The sequence below is a fragment of the Lissotriton helveticus genome, chromosome 8, assembly GCF_964261635.1.
Source record: "Lissotriton helveticus chromosome 8, aLisHel1.1, whole genome shotgun sequence".
NCBI lineage: Eukaryota > Metazoa > Chordata > Amphibia > Caudata > Salamandridae > Lissotriton > Lissotriton helveticus.
Window position 1 is genome coordinate 1583370902 of NC_136069.1, and position 24219 is coordinate 1583395120.

The 24219-nt window shown below is 41.8% G+C and overlaps 1 protein-coding gene across 1 annotated transcript in view; it reads left to right on the forward strand.

Moving 5' to 3' along the window:
• LOC144773529 (solute carrier organic anion transporter family member 2B1-like) overlaps window positions 1-24219 on the forward strand; it is a 442157-nt gene that overhangs the window by 387067 nt on the left and 30871 nt on the right. The gene's annotated exons all lie outside the window — the stretch shown is intronic.

Consider the following 24219-nt stretch of genomic DNA (forward strand, 5'->3'; position numbering starts at 1 on the left):
CGGGGCTCCCCGGTGCGCCACAAGAACTTGCCAGGGACGCCGGGCACTTCTGGGGGACGTGTGAAAGGTAGCAAGCTTTCAATTAGTACGCCTCAGTTTTAGTTGCATATTTCAAATGTGCACTTGCGGCCCGAGTAAACATGTCTTGTGGGAGAGTTATGGAAGCAGCACCTGTCAGCCTCTGGAATGTTTTGGACCAGCGTATGACATGTTGCAGGCTGGAGCAAACAATCATAACATGATGCTGAGCGTTATTTCTGCTCGTGCTCTGCAGTGACTCTAGTAATGGTGTCTACCAGGAAAATCAGGTAATCATTATACATGTGAGATTGTTCAATTGAAATTTTTTGTATATTTACCACCAAAGCTAATGTCTTCATCGCCCCTTCACTCCCAAAACGTGTCCTTCGTGTGTATTGGAACACATCCAGTTGGCAAAGGTGACTTGTGGGCAAAGAATGTTGAATGCAAGGAAAGAGAGGCCTTAGAAGAGGGGCACAGTTGCAAATTCTAATGAAACTTTCCACTGAATACACATGATAATAATATCCTATTCATGTGTGCTGCTGATTTGCAGATCACTGAGCGCAGTGTGGTTCATTCAGGTTCATGACATGCAGTTCCCCCACCCCCCCTTGAAACCGAGCACTGGACCTGCCAATTTCTGCGAAGAAAGAAACAACACACAATTAAATATTAATTAACTCCCTGCTCCCAAAGAATAGCGCCCATTTTCTATAGTCTGGATCAAGTAATCAGCTCAACAATAAAATAATCAAAAATTATGGTAGTGCATAGCAGATAGGGAAGTACATCACATGTGCACTGTATATAACTTTTTATTTGAGCGCAAAAACCATTCTTATTCGAGATATCTGGGTAACATTTACAAGCCCTTGCAGCTACTTCTCTGTTGCACTTGGAAGATAAGAGCGCTCAAGAAGCCTTGAGCTGGTATGGTTGAGAAGTTAGAGATATTTTCCTAACCAAAACCATTGGGGTTTTATAACGCTCAGCTGTGTTTGTGAAGGTATGAGGGTGTTTGAGATGACTGGAGAACTATGTTGTGTGCGTTGTAACTTTTCCTGCCAATACAAACAAAATGCTGTATCGTCAGTTGGCTTATCTTACAAAATTAAGACAACAACCTTCTTACGCTCTCTCTCCACTCTTTCAAATATTTACCACTCTGTAAAACGTTTGGAACGTAGTAGAACACGTGCGTTCATAAACAACTACTCATCTATACTAAAATACGGTTACACGTGTGACTCGCGAATCAGCACGAATCCGTTTGGAGGTGAGTTCACAGCACTGATGGTTCCACTGTACACACTGGGAATGTTCATGACTAAGGCCTGCTTTACTGTCAGCTACAGGACTCAACAGACAGCAGCACTTTGCATGAAGGTGCTTACTTCAATTATTAGTCACTTATCATCAACACAGCTCTAGAATACAATTAAAAGAGATCTCAAATTATATTTGCTATTTGAAGCATGTATAGATCATAAGGGGTATAAAAATACCAGCTTTGGGTGGAGTTGTTTATTTTTGGACCAGCTGGGACTTGAAATTACCGGTGGTGCGGGTAGAAAACTGGCCAGGTGGCAACCCTAACAGCTCGTTTATTTACTGTTGGGGTTTTTGTGTGTACATGCCACTTTAGCACAGTCTGTCTGTGAACAGAACCCCCACCGGCGTTTTTTGAACAACCACTGGATGTCTTGGTAAGCAAGCGACCAACCACCGGACAAAAGAGGGGAAAAATTAAAGTTCTCCAGAGGCCGGGCTTACATCCCCGCCACCCGAAAAATAAAATGACATAATGGGGAGCCGCGGACAACGGATGATAGATAAAGGGAGCCACGTGTCGAAAAAGTTTGGGAACCACTGCTCTAGTGCCCTGAGTTCAAAAATACATGTGAAGGTTCAGTCTCTCCTCACCCAGGAAGGGCAGCAGTTCCTTTAGGGCAGCAGTTACTTTAGAGCAGCAGTCCAGCAAAGTGGCATTCCATGTAGCAGCACAACAGTCCTTCTTCCTGGCAGAGTATCCACAGGTCCAGAACTGTACAGAAGAGTTGGTGTCTGAGGTCCAGTATTTATATCCATTTGTGTGTTTAAAGTGGGGAGAAGCTTCTAGAGGTTTATCTTTTAAGTCGCCAGACATAATGCCTTCCTTGTCCTGGCTCCAATCTAGACTAACTACGGAGAGCATACAGCCCTCTGTGTGGTGGCAGAACACAGCCTAAGTGGGGCTGTGCCTGGCTCTTCCCTCATATCCTGCCAGTGATGACCCATCCAGGCCCCTATAAGCTCCATATTCTGTGTGGCTGTCTAGGGGAAATACACAAAGCGCAACTGTCGGTTACACTCAGTCATGTAACCCAGAGACAGGCTGCAAACACCAAATGGAGAGGTGGGAAAATAACTTTCTAAAAGTGGCTTTTTTAAAATTGTAATTTAAAATCTGACTTCACCATAAGATAGGATTTTAAATTAGAATCCCAGAGACACCAAACAGAACTGCTTACCTATTTCCATTTGGAAATTTCACTTAGAAAATGTAATAGGGTAACTCCAATGTAATTCTATGGCAGAGGTAGGCCTTGCAGTAATGAAAAATTAATGTAAGCGTTTTTTACTACCAGGACATGTAAACCTTAACAGCGCTTGTCTTACTTTTTAAGTACACTGCACCCTACCATTTAGGCTATTTAGGGCCAACCCAAGGAGTGACTTGTGAGTTTTAAATAGAAAGGTTTGGGCCTGGCAATAGGGTTCATTTGCCAGTTTGAAATGACAGTTTAAATTGCACACACAGGGTACAATGGCAGGCTTGAGACATGTTTAAAGAGATACCTATGGGGGTGGCGCAATCAGTGCTACCGGCCCACTAGTAGCATTTAATTTAAAGGCCCTGGGGAGTTTACTAGGGACTTATAAGTAAATTAAATATGCCAATTGAGGATGAGCCAATGTTACCATGCTTAGAGCAGAGAGCACAATCACTTTATCACACGCTGGTTAGCAGTAGTAAAGTGCACAGAGTCCTAAGCCAACAAAAGCAAAGTCAACAAGGATAGGAGCAGTAAAAGCAAAATGTTTGGGAATTACCCTACCTAAAAGGTTATTTCCAGCACTACTCTCCTCCATAGAAAAGCCTAAGTAGACACTTACCAATATCTTGATGGGTATCCCTGCTTAGGCGATAGAACATGGATGAAGGCCTTGTTATGCAGGGGCACTTGTCAGTTAGATGCCTCTCTGAACCCAGTTGGATCCCTCTTTCTACATTCTCCTGAGTTACTGAACTGACCCAGGGAGGACCCTTCTCTTCATCTGTGTACCCCATCCTTGCAGTACCTAACCTTCACTTGTTGACAGATGCATCCCAGTAGGCAGACAGTACCACCATGGCCAACAGTGTGAAGTGTCCATGCCATCCCTTGGAACATCTGTCCCCAACTCAGTGAAAACTCTGCCCATAAGAACAACAACCAACAGAAGCCTTTGAGAGCTATCAGTGTCACAAGCCAGTCCCCAGACCATCCAGAGTTCTCTGACCTCTCATGTTTCTCAGAGTGAGGGTAGTAACTTCCAATATAGTTACCACCAGTTCAGGGATGGTCTCCTGAATCTCTTCAGCTCAGGGTCTGCATCCTGAGGCTGAACACAGGGCATTGATGAATCTTCCCTCATCCTGCCACTCAATCTGGGCTCCCATACCCCCTGTTTGGGAGTGGTAACCCCAGAACACAGAAATGTCAGGGGAACCTGGGAAGACACACTTCTAAGGTCTCCTGGCACTGGGGGCAACTCATTTCCCAGAATGCAGTCTATGGGCATTGTAGTGTAGTTCCTATTATCCCAATAGGCTCTGCGCATTGGAATAATATCTTCAATAGTATAGACGTAGGACAGAGGTTAACTAGGTCTTCTACTGACGATATTAGACTTAAAGTTTAGTGTTTGCCAGCTAGCTCAGAGTTCACTAGAAACTTTCTCGAATAGTCAAGGAGGAGTTTAACCTCCCTGGATAGACAAGAAGGGATTTAGTTTCTGACAACCATAGAACATGACAACTTTTCTCTCCCCTAATCAAGAGTGTATCTCTAGAGTCGTGTGAAAACAAAAGACAACTTATTTTACTCAGTCAGTTCAGTGCATTCTTAGTTTCACCAGATTGTAGAGAAAAGGAAGAGACGGGCGTGTTCAATAAAAAGATGTTATTTATTGATCAGTCTCTTTTCTCATACAAGAGAAATGAATCGCTATTATTGCAATACTTATTGTTAAGTAAAGTGCATACAGTAATAACAGAATTATAAAATAATACTGTAAAAGCATTGATATGGTTTCTTAGCCATATGATACTTAAAATGGATAGAATAGATACATACATATATACATTGACTAATCGTACTCAACTGGTGTTTCTAACTACGCCTACCCCAATGTACCTGACCTAAGCCTAATACGTGGGCGGGAGTAGATAAGTAGCAGTTTAAGTTAAGTTTGCTTTGCCAAGGGTCTGCTTCAAGAATTCTTTGCAAGGGGTTATTCAGTTCAGTACCTGGGATTTAGAAGGCTGGAGGGCTGGTATCTCTATCTCAGGGCTTGATATCCCAGCTGCCTGCAAGGGCGGCTGGAAGCGCCGGAGCTGGATTTCTCGGCAGGAGAAAAGGCAGCGTCTCTCTCTCAGCGCGTCAGAAAGGAGGGGCAGCGTCTGTGGGCTTCGCTGTCAGCTGGGCTCCTCGGCAAGTCTCGCTGCTCCAATCTTGTCACCACCTCGTGTGTTTGCTTAAGGCAATGTCGGTATTATTTATACCTGAAAGGTGCCGAGATTGACGTAAGGATGGACATAAATACGTCAATAAGGATGTCATACGAACTGGTCGTTCGCACATTCCTTACTGAAGTTCTCGGCTAAATCAAAACAATGGCTGTGGGGATTTCCCAGGTCGTGGTAGGTTTGATTTGTTTTGAGAACACCGTATGCCTATTAGGGGGCTGGAGAAATAGTGCTTGCCTAATGAGATGGCATGCGCTATGACCTAATCAGATAACGGGCTTCTGTGCCGTTGTGTGGCTAATCAGATAACGTGTTTCTGTGTAGTTGAATGGCTGCTAGTTAATTATTAACCAGACAAGGGTCAGAAATAGGGGGATCGATACAGTACCCATAGTAAATACATCACACCCACTCCACGTAATCTATGTCCATATTTACAAATCTAGGCATAGTAAACAAAACTAGTAGTGCATGTGTATACCGAACCACCCCAAAATACAATCAAATGCATTCTGAAAATTGGAAATGCGAAATACACAAAAAGATGAGTATAGTTACTATATGCACTTCAAGCAGTATAATAATGCTAAATCTAATACGCATATTTTGAAATCAGCATGAACGAAATGCGGAAATTACACATGAAATGGCTCTTAATACAGAAGAAAAAAGTCGAGACCATCTCATCACAAAAATCATAAATACTTGTGAACATGCTAGAGGGTAGCTAATGTCTCTAGAGTAGCTAAAAATAGAAATGTTGTTCTCTAAGAATAGTTTTACTTTAAGCAGAAGATAAGTGTACCAAAAAATCGTAAATATTTTTGGAAATGGAAGGGGAAAAAAAATGTCTCGCTCTCTGTAAAAACTGGTGAGAAAATTTCTTATTGCTTTATTTTCAAAGTTGAAGGCCAAATTCAGGGTGTAGGGAACGCCGTGTGCTAGTTTGCTCAAAGTCATTCTTTCTGCTCTGGTGAAAACATCATATTGTTGAGACTTTCGAAAAAACTGTCAACTGCTTCTTGCGAAAGTTCCACTAACTCGGAAAAATGTATTAACATGCATTCATGAGCATGATTGCCTTCATTGATGTTTCGATCAGCATAGCTGACAGAAGGTCGTACCTGATTGATGCTGCTTTCATCTTGTACTTCACTACTCTTCAATCGTAGTGGTGAAGTCTCCACAAATGCCGTCATCAGGATTGGTAGCCGCTGGGGACAGTACAATGCATGAGCCGTTACCGGACCCAACAAAGTCTCTGCGTCCATTGGCACATCCGATTGTAGTGTCAGACAGGTGTCCAACACGCATTCTTCGCCTCATAGCAAGCACCTTAATACAGGCATAACACAACTTTGCCACATCGGTCTAAATGAAAGAAACCAAGTCATGTTCAGGTCTCTAAGCCGGGCTATTCCAAGGACTTTAGTTATGCGGTCCCTGTAGCGTAGGGCTAGGATCGTTTCTTCCATTGTCGCTGGTGTCTTTTATGTGACGTGGTTTGCCATAGCGAAGTAACAGGATCAAAAATAGGATGCCTGCCACTAGTCCCAAAAGGAGAGGAAGTCCGCCAAAGATGGAATGGACAAAATCAGGAAAAATACCCAGGATGGCTTTGAATGGGGTTAAAGCTCCCGAAAACACTGTCTTAAATACACTCGAGATTCTACTTGTATCAGAAATATTTAAGATTTCGCTCAGTATTTCTGCGAAATATATGGGGGAATTGGTTGATAACAGTGAATGAATTTCTGCAGTTGTCCTTGCAACTTGGAGATCATACGTTTCTTTTGATGACGTTAACCGGGTTGGCGTCTGTAGGAGCACAGTCTTCATTCTGCTTAAAGTATCAATTCGAATAGAAGAAATTTTCAAACTGGGCCATAACCTTGCCTCCCTGTCTCGAGCATCCTTTGGGAACAATACTCGTTCACAGCACATGACCTTCGTAGTCACGGTTATGAGATAAGGTTTTCCGGGCAGCAGACTGCAACATCTGCGATCTACAATTAGAATGTAACTCCCGTTCGAGAGTCTCCTAAAGAATGGTTCTATTTGTGTTGCAGGTGTGCCTAGCTGGTGACATGAAAGGTTATTTGTAGTCCCTTCACTGGCTAGGGAGCTAGGTTTTACGACCGTGAAGCTCTGATACAGAAAACCCCTAAGGAGAAACAACCAGTTAAAAAAGTAGTGTTTGTGAGCAAATTCTGCAATATAAGTAACCAAATCAAAAATGTGGTAAATAAACATTGGCATATTTTAAATCACGAAGAGGAGAATGCCCTTGAAAAACCACTGTTTGCTTTTAAGAAAAATAAGAATTTGCGAGATTTGTTAGTGCACACCTATAGAGAGGAAGTGGGTGAGACACAGAGAACTCTAGATAATGTCAAAGTGGTTGGTACGACGAAATGTGGCATGTGTAATATCTGCGAACAGTGTATTGTGGCAGCTGAAATCACTTGTAATGACAAAACGGTCAAATGTAAAACTCATAATAATTGCAGAAGCAAAAGTGTGATCTACTTGCTGGAGTGTCCATGCGGGCTCTACTATGTTGGAGAAACTGGTAGAGAGGTAAGGACAAGGCTCCAGGAACATAGGTCCGCGATAAAAACAAAGAAATTAACTGCCCCGATTGTTTCTCACTTTTTGGAGAAGCAACATGGAGAAAATGAATTCAGATGGTTCATACTGGAGAGAGTGAAGGTAGGAAAAAGGGGTGGCAACCTGGTTAATACACGGAAGAAAAGAGAACAGTGGTATATATCGTTGCTGAACACGGTCAGACAAGGACTGAATTCCCGTGAAGAATGGGAACGTATTATTGGTGACAAATAGGGTGTTTGCCCTACGTTTATTTTCTGATGTCAGCAGTGACTAACTTTGCTACCGGGTTGCTCGTTTATTATTCATTATTATACAGAGCTTACTGTATTATTGGTGACAAATAGGGTGTCTGCCCTACGTTTATTCTCTGATTTCAGCAGTTACTAACTGTGTTACCGGGTTCGTTCATCTTTATTTATTTATTATTATACAGAGCCTACTGCCTAATTCATTAGTTTTTTTAGCTCACCTATTATATAGAGCTTACCACTAAATCGGCCATTGGGTATCAGGAAATATTGAATATACCCTTTATTAAGAGAAACGATGGGGCTTTTCCTGAAACATAGGACGGTAATCTCAAAATGCCGTGTCCTGGCAAGCTTACATTTTTTAATTATTGTATTATTAGGGCAAGAGTGAGAAATATGATTATTTCAACATGTACTCAAAAGACTGCTAGAGACATGTTGTGGCGGCTCAGGTAACTTAGTAAATAGACAGACTATTTGCAGCACACGTAATATTTAATATCGGCGTCTCTCCTCTGAAATAGCCGGAATAATCTTTGTGTACTTACACTCAGCTGTTGGTGCACTGTGTGGTGTGTTTTGCGCCTTTTTTTATGTCTATGCTGACTGTAGTTCAGCGAGGAACGGAGCACTCGCAATGGCCCGTTTTCTAATCACAATCAGAACGTTTTCGGGGAGGGCATCCAAGTGAAAACCACACCCCCTTGGAATTGGCGCGCATTTAGGTATTTAACCAAACAGTTTTGGATGCAAGAGGTGTGCAGCTGTATTCGAGCGGAGGGACTCGCGGTTTGTCAGTGGCTCCGGTTAAACAAGGTATGTTTAGGCTAGGTTATAGTTAGGGATAGGAGACGTTGTTGGCACTAATCTGTTACTAAATGTAGCCCCTTATCTTCCCCCACAGAGGCTCGTAGAGGAATTTTTATTACCCTATAAGAGCAAGGAAACGCTGGTTTTAGTGACGCGATTTTCGCGCTGATAAGTAAGTGGTCTCCGAGATTGGGGTTTACGGAGGGAGATTAAATAGGACATATCTCTAAAAGAGGTTCTACCTTTGTTTTCGTTTGTTGCTCTTAGCGATAAAACTGGTCGGGAGCCCGGATCGCTTTGCCATACAAGCTGTGATTAATGACAGTCCCGCGAGTACTCTGGTTCTTATTACATTAGATGTAAGTATTTTAAGCAAGAAGAGTGGGTATTATGACAAGGGGGTAACAGAAAGGGTGATTGAGAACTGACTTACAAATGTGCGTTTTTTCGTGCTATCCACAGGTATATATTTTTTCCGCCGAATTTATCTGCTTGAAACCTTTAAAGGTCTTTTCAACTTGGATTTTAAATGTAAGTCTGTCTGCGCGGTCGCAGCTTTATTTCAAAAGGGCAGGGTCATATTGCTCTTTTACTATTTAGATGTCTGAGAGCTTCGAAATCAGAGGAAGTGAACTATAATCTGACATAATTTTTGTCTTCCCCCATTTAGTTGCGGAGTTATATCTCTCTGCAGCCCTACGGAAAGAGGGCATAACGTCCTTGCAAACAACCAGTGTCTGCCTCACGAGGGTGACGCACCTAAGATATAAGGTGGGTGTATGGGCATTCTCGCTGAAACATTTGGTGAGGAAGAGGGATAGCCGTTAGTTCTTAACCAGTATGAGATGTGGTTATTATACCATTTGGCACTCTTCAGAATGAACCATGCTGAATAAGGATAAAGAGAATATGAAATGTAACATCCAGACTGCATGTTATCAGGTTCCTGTATCACTGAAGTGAATTCTACAACTATCATGTTGAAAAGAGTATGTAATCAACTTTTGGATGCACTCATTCAAGTAATAAGAAATGTGGTTGTAATTATTATTTATGTGGATAAATTTGAGTTTTGTGTAAAAAATCTAATGTTGTATGGGTAAGAAAAGTTTCTGTGATTTGTTTGATAATTCGTATTGGAGTACTATGGAAAGGCTGTGTTATTCTGAGCAAAGGCTGGGTTTACTGTAAGTGATACTGTGTTTTGAATTTAATGTACAGGTTAATTTTAACTATGTCATGGTGCAATCACTAAGACATTTTTTATGTAATTACAGATTGCTTGGGAATACAGACTTTATTTCCTGATGAAGACGGCGATAGGCTAAATGTCCGTCGAAACGCGTTGAATTGGAGGGAATAATACTATTTACCTTTGATTTAAGACTTTTTGTATATTTCCTTTTGTTAGGTGTATGAATTTGAGTAGGAGTATTTGCGTTTAGATTCACCCCTGTGTAATATTTTCTGTGTTCCCAAATTTACTGTGTTTTTATGCATTTTTATCAATATTTTTATAATGAATAAACTGTGCTTATTTTGAAATCACTGTTATCTTATGTTTTTTAACCTTTGCATTGCTCTTAGTTTCCTAGTCTCCATTTGGTTGTAACTGTGGTGTTTGTCTTAAATATATGTTGTTCTTCTACATTATTGAGAAGTTGATGTTCGGTAAATATATTTTTACCTAAAGGGAAATTCTCTTGACATAAAGTCCCTTCACTGGCTCCATGCAAATTAATACCCTGACACAGAAGTGTACCGCTTAGCGACCTTGCACAATTCTTGCCACTAAGAAACACATTCTGGCCTTTATTACTAACACATGTGTGTGTATAGGGCAGGTTCCATGTTGACTTAAAGTACCCTTTACCCAACCTTTCATACTGGCCTGCCTGTATATATTTTTGGCAGTATTGAAACTGGAAAGTTGTTATCGGAATATTTATTATCCCATGTATTATCCATTCAATGACAGGTCGTTCTGACATTGTCAATGGTAATCCCTCAAGTTTTTCAATGCTCAGAATTGTATAGTCAGCACCCTTCTGTGCCAAACTGATTTGTTTATCAGTAAGGTTAAAGATATTAAATAGTGACGTTGTGTTGATTAAACGCCAAGGCACATAGCCTGAACGCAGATTTTGTAACGTCCAGCCAAGTTGTACAATAGAACGCAATTGGGACTGACCGTGTTGTAACATCAGTAAGTCTAGCTCTATTATATCGATTGCTGAAGACACAATACTGTCCAGTGAATATATTCTGGAGGACAGAGTCATTAACCCATTGTCCACAACAGAAAGTGATTTTTCCAAATTAATACGGTCAATTTCCCGTATTTTTTCTGCTGTCTCAATTTGAGTTACTTTCCAAGCTTCATTGTAAGCTGCATATATAGAGGCCGCTATGAAACGTTTTTGACGCTGTTTGCGTGGTCCCATAATGAAATCACGCAAGTCAGCACCCTCTTGAAGTAAAGTTAGGTGTTGCTTAATTTCTGCCAGTGTGGATGTTTGTAGCCATTGAAGGCAGAGCTTGCCCACACTGTAAGTAGTTACTATCCCTGGATGTTGTCTTAGGGAATATCTAGGGTCTGGCCTGGTCAATTTGAACCCCTGTATTTTGTTCAGGAATCTGTCTTGACAGTTATTTGTGTCTGTGGGCCAGATCAACCATTGTTTCCAATCAGGATGTGTTCTGTTTTGGTTTAAAATATGGTTCACGTCTATCTCAACATCTATAGAGCTAATACTGTTCGTTGTTGGCTTTGGAATAGACGGTTTGTTTAAGTCTTTGATTTTGGCTATGCCAAGACAGGTAGTTTGTTGAATAGTGTCATTCAAAAATATAATTTGTTCTGGGATCATGCAGGCTCTGAACAATGATTCTATACCTTGTACTTGCCAATCTTTTGTACCCCAAACAGTTTTTGCTTCAATGTTATTTTTCCAGAAATCAAAACCAAATGTATTCATTGGCTCAAAAAATGAATCTGAATATATCAATTTCGTGTTTGTAAGCATGGTCTTCATACCTGTCTTATTCGACAATTTGAAATAAAATGTTTCTGCATTACTTGTGTTAAACCCTGAAAAATATGAATATTTATCATAAAATGTTTTAGAACTACCCTTTGGAGGAGTAGCACAATGTTCCCATTGGTTATAATTTAAAATATTTCTAGGTTGTGCAGATTTATGGAGATAATGGTTACCATAGTGGTTGTAGCAGAACATTTGATCATAATTAGACGAACCCTGCAAATAATCATGTTCTGTAAATTTAGCAGACATTACTAGGTCAGACATCATATCATTAATACTTTCAAAGTCCCAATCATCAGCAAATGTGCTTGGTTTTACAAAGTCACTTAACGAGATCTTAAATTGATGTGGATACTTCAGGATTTCAACCGGGCCATAGATTTCATAATCAGTATTGTCCCATGCTACACCGCCTGGTATAGGATTGGCTGTGAAGTTCACTGAAGAAAGTTCTCTTTTCTTGACGTGTGAAGATGTGTGTGGTTTAAGGACCAAGTTGATTTTCTGGCTTGCTGTGTTCATTTTAGCATATTTTCTCTCAATGAAATGTCCCAAGCATAGTACCATGATGAGCCAAAGTATGAGGACAAATGCACCTAATGTCACCCAAATTTCAATCCATGGAGAAGTCAGATAGGTTTCCTTTAGTTGATGAAAAATTTCCTTTGCTTTGTCTTTAAAAGTTTTTGTTGATGGCTGTACTTCTGTTACACTTGGATCTTCAGAAAAATCATCGAAGTTGATGAAGTAGCCGGATGCCGTTCTGTCAATTGTTCCAATTGCTTCTGGATTACTTTTTGCTTTTGGATTTTGCTTTGTTTCATTAGCAAAGTCTGTAGTTACATCATCGTAGGTTGTTGTTTCTTGATGAAAAGCTTTTATTTGGGTTTTGAGAGGTTCAAGTTCCATTGCTTTGTTGCATAGTCCTTGTTGTTTCACTGTAGATTGTTCAAATGTGATCAGTCTTTCAGTTTGAACCTCTGTGGATGTAGCAAACTTTGGTGTTCTGCTACTTCTTGGGAGTCCACTTGGCCTACTATTTGTTATCGGCCACATGATTGTGGTTTAACCAGGTCGATGGATATGACTCGGTTCTCCTTTTTACCAGCAAGGGGCGGTAGTACTACTGATCTTGTCCCGTTGATAGACAAGACCGGAGCTGCTTTTCTGTAAGAAGTCCCAAATTCCTTCTTTACCGCGATCTTCTCTCTGACCAGATCCCCGACTTTTGGAATCCAGACAGGCCTTGCTGGGACAGGTGGTTTTTCTTCAGTGGTTGTTGGCTGCTGTTTCAACTTTATGTTGCTCAGGTCTTTTCTTGTTTCATATAAGTCCTGCAAAATAGCCAAGCGATCTTTGATATCAAAGCATTTTTCTTTAACCACTGAAGTCTGACTATCTAAGTCCTGGATTAACATTCTAGTCCCAAACAATAGTTCGTACGGACTGAGTCCTTTCAGAGAATTTCTTGGCAGGTTATTTAGACTACGTTGGACACTTATTAAATGTTTGACCCACCCAACTCCTGAACCTAATATCTTTGCTGTTATAGATTGCTTTATGCCTTGGTTTTTTCTTTACACCATCCCGTTTCCCTCAGGAAGGAAGTGAGAAGAGTCCCGCAATGCAATGTTCATTCTGGCCAGGCACCCCCCATAAGCTGTTTTTAGAGCTAAAGGAAAGATTTTGGTCAGAACGTAACATGCTTCTAGCGTATATGCCATTCTAGACTCGTAAATCTTTGTATAACAGTTCCGACGTCAGCCGAAAGTTGGGGTCTACTATATAAGTGAAAATAGTCTTTACATGTTAATGTGACGCATTATTCATACTGGGTTTTTATTCTTTTTGTTGATTTGATACATTCTGGAGTGAAACGCCATGGTATTAAACCGTTTCTCTCGCCACTGCGATCTCTATTGCAGTCTGGGCAGTTTTTTACAAAAATGTGATGATGCAGGCTCATGCCTGGCCACCAGTACACTGATTGTAATTCTTCCAGAGAATCTTTTAGCTTAAGGTGTCTGAGACCCTCACCCATATGCGCGTCTGCTATTAACAAGCCTCTCCTGTCCGTGTTTGGAATTACTCTATCCCCCACTCCAGGGATTCGAGCAAAAGGGACTGAGTTTGCAGCGATTATGTATGTATAATTGCGTGGGTAATTGATCGGTAGAGCTGAGCAGTCGCCTTTTGATGACGTTTTTACTGCCAGCACAGTTTCTCCGTCAATGTATTTTACTGCACGCTTTTTTGTAGCTACGGAAGCCGATTTAGTTGCTACTGCTGTGGCTGTCTCAGCCAATGAATTCCCTGCAACGTGAACGCCATCACGCTGATGACTCAGTGAATGTATCACGTGAGTTTTTGGCAGTTCTTTCTGTAAAAGAACTACTTGTTCCCAAAGCACTTTTTGCTTTATTGTTGCACCTGTGTCATCTTTGTAACCGTTTTGAATCCATTTCTGTAAATCGTTATTGTATGATTTGACGCAGTAATACGAATCGCACACTATAAGTGTCGGGAATTCGCGATCGGCATTATCTAGCGCCATTTTTAACGCTATTATTTCAGTTTGTTGTTCTGAATTATTTTCCACTGAGTGTGTTTTTGTAAGTAGAGGTCTTAATTTACCTCCGCGCCACACTTCTTTTACAATTTCGCATGTGGCGTTGTAAGCCAGCTCTCCCCAAACTGAGGGTTGAGCATGACCGTCTGTATATATTACACAGGCGTACTGTCGTAAAGGCAGAATGTCGATTGGCAGAGGGTATTCTCTCTCATATTCTAGATATTTTAATTCTTTCATTTCCGGGTCAAAATAGTATTTTACTTTGTCTGTAGCAACAGAATTTACCCATTGTATCCATTCTGGATTCAGTGCAGTTGTTGGTAAATTACATGGTGTTGTTAATGCCTCAAAAGCTGATTCTGCTGTTCTGACTGTAACCTGTCTACCGTCGGCTTGGTATTTTTCTTTTGCTACAGCTGTTTGAACCGCATGAACAATGTTTTCCTTAATGCTGAACCTTTTTTCAGCTTCTGTGTACAAATGTGATTTGTATGCTATTGGTACCTTCTCTCCTTCATTAGAGGTCAGGTATGTGAATCCGCATCTTCCTGGAATGACTCGAATCACAAGGTTGCGTGTGTTGTCACGTGTTTGTAATTTTGTTTTAACTAACATATCTGTTTGTAAAGATCTCAAAATTTCTGTGTGTTTTTGAGTCCAATTGATTCTTTTAAAATCTGGATTTATAAGATCATAGAGAGGTTTAACTCTCTCTGCATAATTTATAATGTAAGTTCTTCCGAAAATTAGGAAACCTAGAATTGATTGTAAGTTTTTTAGTGTTCTAGGTGCTTGGATTACATCACATTTCTCTAGGAAATTGTCAGCCAGACTTTTGCCTTCACTTGATAGTTCATATCCTAAAAACAGGACAGTTAGATGGGCAATTCTTGACTTTTTAAAGTTGAATTTGTAACCCTCTGCTGCGAACCCAAGTATTATGGTGTTCACTCTCTTCAAGTGAGTATCCAAGTCATCATCTGTTAGATAGATGTCATCGACATAAGATAATGCCTCATCATCATATATTTGTAGTAACTCTGTTACTCTTGCTGAGAATAATCCTGGGCTATTCTTGAACCCCTGGGGCAAACGACAGAATTTTTTTTGCGCACCATTTATTGAGAACGCGGTCAAATATCTGCTCTCTGGTGCTATATTTTGACAGAAGAATCCATTAGAGATGTCTAATGTTGTTTTGTATTTTTGGCGCACTATGTTATTCATTAGTGCAGCACTATGCGAGTTTTGTACTGCAAAGGTTTTGCAACATGAGTTAAGGTGTCTGTAGTCCAAAACAAGACGATATGAATTGTCTGGTTTGGAGACAGGAACAAAGGATTATTCATTTGTGAGGTGCAAGTTTCAATCACCCCCTGGTATTCAAGTTGATCTAGGATCTCTTTTACCCGTTTTCTAGCTTCTTGCTTAATTGGGTACTGCCTCTGAGCAGTAGGTTGTGATTTTAACTGGATTTTGTGAGGAGGAGAGTCCTCATCCCATCCCACATGGTTTTTATATAATGCAGGAGCTTGGGTTACTGCCCACTTTCTTGCAAGTGTATATTTTTTATGAATTGGAATATGACTTGAGAAGGCAGGCATAATTATTTCTTCGCCATGAGGGCACTCCCTGACAAACTCTGGTGGCCAGTCTCTTTCAGCTAAAAGGATATCATAGCCCTTGGAGAGATTATCCCAAAAGAGACCCCTTATTTTCCTAGTCTTATCCCCCTCTATACGCAATGTTATTTCATATATTTTATGAGGTTTGCTAACTCTGGTATCTGCAGTTTCCACCTGAATGTATTCATTCGTGTCCACTGTCTCCAGATGATTCATAAGGATCTTGCGAGCTATGCTCACTTCTGCTGCACTGTCTAGCATTGTCTGAGCCCATTCTCCGTTTTTCAGCTGTGTCCTCAGTATTCTCGGCATGGTTGATTACTTTAATACTGGCTACCTTCTTTTTTGGAAACTGTAATTTCTTATTTTGATGAGCAGGTTCCTTGTCTTTGGACTTGACGTGTTCTTCCCTGTGTTCTGATCGTCCTCTTCTTTCCGATTTCTGCAAGGAAGTCTGAAAAGATTGAGAGGGACGTGTATCAATATCTTGATATCTATCAGGTTTCTTCAGATTATCCCTATTTCTAAGGTTGTATTTTTTTCTCAGAGGGCTCCCTTTGGGGAGACTTGCGTCCTTGGTCCGGAGATCTTTCTCTCCGCCGAGGAGACCTTCCTCTGGACTGGAATCTTTTTTCTTTAGGAGTGGATTGTTTATTTCCATCCCAGCTCTTTTTTTGAGTGTTTAGATTATTTTTAATAAATACCTTTTCAGGATTTTCAATAAATTGGGGTTTCACCGGTTTTCCACCCAAACTATCTCTTCCTAGTTCTTCATAAGATTTTTCTATGATTCTGGCAATTTCAAATGGTTGGTCTGCTATATCTGTCTCTTTCAACCTCTGGCGGATCGCCACATTTGCTGCTTCTCCCTTTATATTGGCTAATAATATTGCCGAGACCTGTTTGAAGTGTTTTAGTAGTTTCATACCAAGAGTTAAAGCAGGTTCTGGACCGTATTCATCTTGAATTTGTTTTAGCACATCTGGTATTACTGACATGGATGGAACACCATGTGTTTTTGTGTAAATGGAAGCAAAGACTGTACCCCAAGTGTCACAGTCCTCCACATGTGGTGCGATTCCCATTGGAAGACAGATAGTCAGAATCCTGTGTTTCTCAACCGGGGTGGTATCTGGAAATACCGCCTCTATTTGAGTGATTTTTTGTGCTAACCAGAATGGAGTTTGTTCCCGTTTTGCGGGTACTTTACCTAGACAGGACTGTATGTTCTGTGGTGTAATTTTATTTGTGTTCCCCTGGTGAGGGATCAGCTGTGGAATTTTAATAGCTGGTTGGACTGTTGAAGTCCGCATTACATATTGGACTAATTGTCTATGTATTTTAATTAATTGTTTTAGCTGTGCTAAAAGTTCTGGTGCAGACATTTCTTCAATGTCTGGATGTGGTGTGTATCCGGCTAGGACCGGCCACGTTGCTCCTGGTCTACCTAGTGGTCCGAGCCTGGTGATGTGATTATTATGTTTTAGGGCGCCATTAAACCAGAGCAGGTGCTCTTGGTATTTGAGTGGTATTTCCACCTCCTCGAAAGGAGTGTACTCATTTGGAGGTTCCTCTATTTTGTAATAGTGGAAGTCCTTTGTTACAGCGTTTACTGCTGGAAAGTTTATCCATGAATAGAATACCTCTGTCTGCCGATATTCGTGTGCCTCAATTACGAATATGACTGTACTACCTCTCGGTGTCAGCCCATTTTCTATAAGTTTTAAAGTTATAAATTTCCTTATGTTGACCGGGATGAGTATTGCATCCGGGTCTTGCTGAAGGAGACTATTGTCAGCCGCTATGAGTTGAGCTGCTATTCTAACTGTCTCCCTTTCTTCTTCAGCTTGTGACATTCTAATGTCAAGAAAGTTATTTTATTTATTTGCAGATCAGGTTTCTATGGAAAAAAAGATTAGATGCACAATATTTTGGAACAGTGTATCCTTCAACGTTGAATAAACCAAGAACCATACATAGGAGTCTCCTCCTACTAAGTTTGGCGGATTTAACCTTTCACCCACTCCAGACGTCTTTGGAGTATTATGGGGAAAAGGGGTCTGTGTGAAAAAGCACGACTGAGTTACTCTAATGTCTTACGTTAGATTTATCGCCTATCCAAACCGTTGGGTGCCATGTAGTGTAGTTCCTATTATCCCAATAGGCTCTGCGCATTGGAATAATATCTTCAATAGTATAGACGTAGGACAGAGGTTAACTAGGTCTTCTACTGACGATATTAGACTTAAAGTTTAGTGTTTGCCAGCTAGCTCAGAGTTCACTAGAAACTTTCTCGAATAGACATGGAGGAGTTTAACCTCCCTGGATAGACAAGAAGGGATTTAGTTTCTGACAACCATAGAACATGACAACTTTGCTCTCCCTAATCAAGAGTGTATCTCTAGAGTCGTGTGAAAACAAAAGACAACTTATTTTACTCAGTCAGTTCAGTGCATTCTTAGTTTCACCAGATTGTAGAGAAAAGGAAGAGACGGGCGTGTTCAATAAAAAGATGTTATTTATTGATCAGTCTCTTTTCTCATACAAGAGAAATGAATCGCTATTATTGCAATACTTATTGTTAAGTAAAGTGCATACAGTAATAACAGAATTATAAAATAATACTGTAAAAGCATTGATATGGTTTCTTAGCCATATGATACTTAAAATGGATAAAATAGATACATACATATATACATTGACTAATCGTACTCAACTGGTGCTTCTAACTACGCCTACCACAATGTACCTGACCTAAGCCTAATACGTGGGCGGGAGTAGATAAGTAGCAGTTTAAGTTAAGTTTGCTTTGCCAAGGGTCTGCTTCAAGAATTCTCTGCAAGGGGTTATTCGTTCAGTACCTGGGATTTAGAAGGCTGGAGGGCTGGTATCTCTATCTCAGGGCTTGATATCCAAGCTGCCTGCAAGGGCGGCTGGAAGCACCGGAGCTGGATTTCTCGGCAGGAGAAAAGGCAGCGTCTCTCTCTCTCAGCGCGTCAGAAAGGAGGGGCAGCGTCTGTGGGCTTCGCTGTCAGCTGGGCTCCTCGGCAAGTCTCGCTGCTCCAATCTTGTCACCACCTCGTGTGTTTGCTTAAGGCAATGTCGGTATTATTTATACTTGAAAGGTGCCGAGATTGACGTAAGGATGGACATAAATACGTCAATAAGGATGTCATACGAACTGGTCGTTCGCACATTCTTTACTGAAGTTCTCGGCTAAATCAAAACAATGGCTGTGGGGATTTCCCAGGTCGTGGTAGGTTTGATTTGTTTTGAGAACACCGTATGCCTATTAGGGGGCTGGACAAATAGTGCTTGCCTAATGAGATGGCATGCGCTATGACCTAATCAGATAACGGGCTTCTGTGCCGTTGTGTGGCTAATCAGATAACGGGTTTCTGTGCAGTTGAATGGCTGCTAGTTAATTATTAACCAGACAAGGGTCAGAAATATGGGGAACGATACAGTACCCATAGTAAATACATCACAGCATCAGTGGACTAGCTACAACCCTGCTTTGGGTCACATCCCCAATTCACTCCAAGGATACCAGAGCAGAAAGTCCTGCCCAAGGGCGTGACCCTACACACCTGGCTGATGTACTGCTCTTGATAAACTAGCCTTTCAATTATCATAGGCTTGTGAGCCCAGGTGCCCCACAGAGCAGTAACAGGGACCCCATTCACTTTCACCTGGTGGAAGTGACAACTCCCAAACTCAGAGATCACACGTTCACCCTCTGAGTCTATCCCCTAGCTAAGGGAGATCATGGCATGGTCAATGACCTACCCCATGGGAATACTAACCCATAAGCCCATGTTGGCCACCCCTGTAGAGGTCTTCCCTGTGGGTGATTTCTTTAAACATGCCAAGTCCCCCTGCTTGTGTCCTAATTGTGAACACTCAAAACTGCAGGGTTGGAAATGGGGATGCCCTTGTCACCACCAACCAGAGCCATCCCTTTGTTTCTCAGATTGGTCATAGGACCCCTTTCCTCCCCTTACCCTGGGACTTGTCTGGGTCATCTTTAACCTCCCCTCACTCTGCTGGGGGAACCTGAATCACCCTTTTTGAGGTTCCTCCCAGATATCTTCATGGACATTATGGTCCTGGCCAAGAGGTCTGCCTCCTCAGCAGGCTTCCTGGAGTCAGTCAGCTTGCTTTCAAGTAGGTGCTGTAGCAGTTTTGCAAAACATGTACTGGGCATGTGCTCTCTTAGAATCAGATTAAACAGCCCATTAAAATCATCAACTTTGTTGTCCCACACTCAACCATTCAGTGCTTTACTGGCATAATCCAAGATGGCCAAACTCCATACTTGTAGAGGTGGGTTCAGGCACACAGTCAGAGAGAAAATTTAGAAATATACAAATGGCCAATCAGGGAGAGTTTAACTCAAATTGGTCTTAGATTATTTATGTAGGTTGGTAGAGTAGCCCAAGATTCCTGTTAGGCAATTCACAAACAAAAGTCCATATCCTCACAGCTGGAAACCAGCGTGAGAGATTGGGTTGTTGGTAGGAGTGGGCAGAATTGTTATTCCATCGGCAGAATTTGTGGATGTAGCCTAAGTCTCATGACAAATCCCCACCATGAGGGGTGTAAAGCAGGGATGCATGTTAGCCCCCCTACATTTCAACTTGTTTATTTCATATCTGTCTAAAGCGCTCAACACCCTCAACAGTCACTACCCATGGATTGGTGGGGAACATATCAGCAATCTGCTTTACACAGATGACCTTACCCTAGCTACACAAGAGTAGGGTTGCAGGGACGGTTAAACCTGCTGCACTCCTACACCTCCAGCAACAGCTTGAAAGTCAACTTAAAGATAACTAAAGCTGTAAATCTTAGAAGGAAATCATATCAGGGGGTGGCTGGCTCTACAATGGCATTAAGATCTTAAAGGATCACTCATACAAATATCTGGGGGCCCTCATTGATGCAAGAGACTCCCTGCTCCGCAACAGAAGGAATTCGAATCAAAGGACCTGTCCCTTCAGATGACTCAGGGCAAACATTATACCATCATTGACCTACGATAGTGAAATCATACTAGGAAACAAATTGCAAACAACTGAACAAACATGTCACCAGGATATATAAATTCATTTTCCACCTGCAGAGATTTGCCCCCGCTGCTCAGATCAGGCTGGAACTGGGTCTCTACGATCAGCGAGCCACCAGAGATAATACCTTTCTAAGTCTGTGCCCCCAGACTCAGAGCTGCCAAGAGTGGCGGTTTTGCAGTGCTACTATGGGATGAGCTTAAACTGACAGCCCTAGGCAACCGCATCATCTTTACCTTGAGAACTGCCTCAGTACCTTGAGCGTGAGTGAGCTCTATTCTTCTAATCTGAGTCAACTTGGTTTTAAGCAATGCATTCAAAATCTGAATGCCCTGTTCATATCACACTGACAAGGCCACTCTAGCTAAACAAAACCATGCCTGGGCAGTCATAAATTCCTATCAGCCAGTGTCTCCTCCATCCTACCTGTCTTGTTTCTATTCAAAACTCCAGAAGGCAAGATTGATGGCCCTCTGGCTTGAGCAAGGGCCTTTTTTTAAACATTTTGCCAGATGGCGCCTGCCCTTGGAAAGAATAACATGCCAGGGTTGTGGTCTGTGTGATTAATCATTTGAACACATCGTCTGCCTCTGCCCAGTCTTCCTAGAGGAATGTAAATCCCTTTTGCAATGTGAGTGGAATTAACTGGGTGCTCAGTCACGTCGGCAGGATACTGTTGCCTCCATTATCCCAGGCAATGTCATCCTAAACATTCTGCTGGCCAAGTCTGTTGTTTCAGCCATCAACAAACTTGGCCGCTCTGGGCTCTCTCCGAGCAGGTCTGGTACCTCTCGCTTAGTGAACCCCCAGTTAGCACCCAATTCCAACTGTTCATTTACCTGGTGGAAGAGTCACCGCTGTGCCCGCCTCTGAGTGGACCATAAGTTTTGAAACCTCTGTCATCGGAACCTGCAAAACTGTACCTCTCATCCCATAAAAATAATTTTACAGGCTCACTGCCCACCTCATATCACTACCTTTACTTTTATGTCATTACAGTGGGTGGCAAGCATACTTTGCTCCCCTTGAACAGTTCATCGGCCTGACACCCCAGATTTATTGGTGAAAAACTACTGCTACCACCCTGCCACTGGTGAGAGTCCTAAGTCTGAATGTGAAACACTGCTGCTCTCACCCTTCTCAGCACACGCACTTTGCCGTGAATGTATATTCTCTTTTAATGTATCCCTTCAATTTGATGATGGTTTTAACCCCTCCCATGCCGTCATGAGCCACAGTTGCCGTGTGCTCATGACGATCTGAGCTCGGCATAACGGCTCCAACGCTCGCACACAGGGCTAATTCCCCTGCTGTACGAGCGTTCCACAGAAACGGGTGTGACCGTGACGAGCTGAGCTCGTCATGAGCACACGGCCACCGTGGCTCATGACGAGCTGAGCTCATCACGAGCACCGGGGCGCTGTGCACGCCCCCCTGCCCCAAAGTACCCGGGGTGAATGACCGCCGCGGCCAAGGGGTTAAATGCTCGGGAAGCACTTATATTGTCCTTGCTACTTTAACTTGGTGTTTGACTCGATGTGATTGCAAATTAGATTTTTAGTGTTTCTGTACCTCTATAGTTATGGACTTATCTCCTCTGCATGTTAGTCTTCCAGCCATTGGCACTTTGCTCTGATTTAATATTTTCTTTTTACTCATCCTTTTAACCTGACGATTGTTTTAAATGCTCACAAAGCAATTATATTGATCTTGCGGCTGTATCTTGGCGTTTGACTCAACATGATTGCAAATAGTTTTTTAATGATCCTGCTCAAAGGTCTGCAGACTGATCTTGCACATTAGTCTTCCTGCCATGAAGCTAAACATTTGCGCTTTCTCTTGCCACGCTGTCTTTAACTGACCTCTACTCTTAATAAAATTGTAATGGTTTATAACTAACCACACAATAAAAGTTTATTGTTCCTTGTTACTCTGGACAAATAGCAGGAATTTTGTCTTGGTCAGGCCTAGTTGTATAGCACCTACCTGAAGCTCAAACAAACCAAAACAAAATTCCTAATATTTTCCCAAGATACAGTACACACCCTGCTCAATGATAGGAATCTTGGCAGATTCTCCATGAATGCCAAACCACTTGGATTCACCCTGGACACCAACCTCACCTTCAAGGAACACATTGCAAAAAAACAAAGACAGCCTGTTACCAGCTCTCTCTTCTAAAGAAAGTCAAGCCTTTTTTTCCAGAATGTGACTTCAGAACTGCTGTTCAAGCCATCCTACCTTTGCACCTGGATGGCAGTAATGTCCTACTCCATGGCCTCCCAGACTCCAGAGTGTTACCTAGGGGCATCTCGCATGCCACAGCATGTCTCTTCCAAGGCCTGAAGAAATGCCATCCCACCACCCTCTTCCTTGTGTCACTCAATTGGCTTGCATTGCCGGTCTGCACCAGCTTCCAAACTTACTACATTGACAAAGCCATAACAACCAGTATGCCACCTATCTTGAAGACAAACTCACCATCACTATTAGATCTCAGCACACCCTGAGCTAGAACAGCATCAGACTGCAGACTAAGAAGTGGAAAAAAGGAAAAAACAAAACAACAGGTCATTTTGATCTATGCACCAACAATCTGAAACAACATCCTTTTATCGATCAGGACAGATTCAACCCTGCTCCAATTCAGGAGAGTGTTCAAAACTCACCTCTTTAACTCGCAAAATCATGTGACCCTCTGTGACTAAAGCGGTAATCGACTAAGCTTTCCACATAAAATACAGAGCAGTAATTTGCACGACATGCACTATTTGCAGCAGGCATATTATCCCTCTGCGCTACTTTATGGTGAGTCAAAAGTGCCACTTGACAAAAGTCCGATCTCTCTCCCTAGTAGGAACCATAATCACAAAAGAAATCTTGAAATTTGTATTGCTGCCGGAAAGGAACTCTACAGCAGGTGTTTTTAAATGATCAGTTATTACTAAACACAGCGCCCCCTGAAGTCAGTGCCACCATCACCAGATCAACGCCCAGTTCGGCATCATCACTCGCACCATCCTAAAGCCAGCCATGCTACAGTCCATCAAGCAGCGCTAACTAGTGATACTTCTTGCCTTTTATTTGTCTTTGCTTCAGGACCAAGACACTTTTGTCTGTGTACCTTTACAGAAGCATGAACTAATGTAATTTGCATGCACAAGAAACAGAAAGCTTACCAATAAATAACACAACAATGAAGCCTTTGTATGATGGCTGTTTTGTAGAGATGAAATGAACCAATTGTACCATCATCTGTTGCTTTTTTCTTATTTTTAGTATTTGTTTTTAAACCTAAAATACATTAGGTGTATAGAAAGATCAGAAAAATGCCTTCACATTTTTGTCTTTTAGAACTATCTTTCAGCTGATACTTTAGTATCTTTGTCATTTGTGATTCAATTGCATTTCAGTTTACCAAGTTTCTGGACATAGAT